Below are 1674 nucleotides of genomic sequence, written 5' to 3'. Positions count from 1 at the left end.
TGTACTAGCAAGAGGCTTGATCTTCATTGTATTTTCCATTTCAGGATAAGAGATGGACATCAGGAAAGTAATCAAAGGAGACGTGTGCGCATGTGCACAGGTACATGAGTGTCTCCTCAAGAATGTGATCACAGAGGCTTTTGCAGGATGCTTTGCCTTCCACAGGATTGTATAACAGGTCACCATTAAGATTAAGCATTTCAGAAATTTTCTTTAAATATAAATAGCCAAAAACCACAATAAATGAAGAAATTAGGAACTAAATCAGACTCAAATATATGTTTGTAATATCACACCTTTATATATATTTATATATACACATTACATGTAAATATATGCAGAGAGAGATAGATAAGGATTTCATTGATTTAGGAAATTCTTAAATGAACAAACTCTTTTCACATACACATACCTCTATTCTTGCCCCTTTTTTTCTATAATGATGTGCATTTCTGATTCATCACTATGAAAGTGTAGGAAATCCCTACTGTGAGGAAGCTAACTCAACCAATCCAAATGAACAGCTGCTAAAGGTTAAGTGACTGTACTAGAGTCCCACAACTAGTGTGGGTCAGACAGGAAATTTGTACCCAAGACTTCTTGCTTTGGGGTCCATTCTGTTCACAACATTATGCTACCTCTTCTTAGAGAATATAAATGTCAATCATGCCCAAATTTGCTCAAGTATACTTTTCCCCCACTTTCCTCTCCTAACATTCTCTTCTACTCTCATTTCTTCCTTTATGAATAAATTAAGTGAACCAGAAGAGGCAACATGGTATAGAGGAAGATGAACTCAAATTCCCCCTCTGATTATCACTAGCTATCTGATCACAGGCAAGTCTTGTAGTGACTTTGAAAGCAGATAAGTGTTTACCTTATGGGGTATTCAGGAGTATTAGCACCTCTGATAAGATCAATGGCTATTATTAACCACATTTTATAGTTGAGGAAACTAAAGGAGATAGAGATTAAGCAATGTGCCCAGGCTTACACAGTTATAATAGTCTGGGGTCAGATTTGAATTCAGGTTTTTCTGATTCTATCACTGAGCCACCTAACTGCCTTAGCATTGAGACCTAGTTTCCTCATCCCTGAAATAAGGGCATTAATACCTGTAGGAGCTACTTCAGAGAGTCATTATGAGGATGAAAGCAGCCATCCATGGAAAGAGTACCATTCCCTAAGGAATCTTTATTCTATCAAACATGGCTGCCCAGTTGAGTCTTGGCTGTGGTACCAGGAGGATGTCATGCAAAATTCCCTCTTTCTAATATCTTACTTATGAAGACAGACATAAACAATATTACTTATCTCTATGATCTAAAAACAACAGAGACAATTTCTCATTCGTATAGAGTTTTAAGGCTGACAAAACACTTTTCTCCTTCACTGCACTTTGGATTAGGTAGGGGGAAATAACTTAATCCCCATTCTTAACAGTGAAGAAAATGAGTTTCAGAGAGATTAAATAACAACCTTTGGTCAAAAAGGAAGCACTTGTCAAAAATGGAACTCCAAGTTGAATTGTTCTGTTTCCTACCCTATAGAGAATCACTTTATTAGATTTATTTTTAGGCAGAATAATGCATCCTAGTTTACCCATGAGTAGAAGAGGCCAGTGTTCATTTTCCAGTTATTATAACTTTCCAGGCTACTTTTTTCAGTATTTCT

This window comes from Sminthopsis crassicaudata, chromosome 6 (genome assembly GCF_048593235.1).
Source record: "Sminthopsis crassicaudata isolate SCR6 chromosome 6, ASM4859323v1, whole genome shotgun sequence".
NCBI lineage: Eukaryota > Metazoa > Chordata > Mammalia > Dasyuromorphia > Dasyuridae > Sminthopsis > Sminthopsis crassicaudata.
This window is presented reverse-complemented; position numbering follows the sequence as displayed.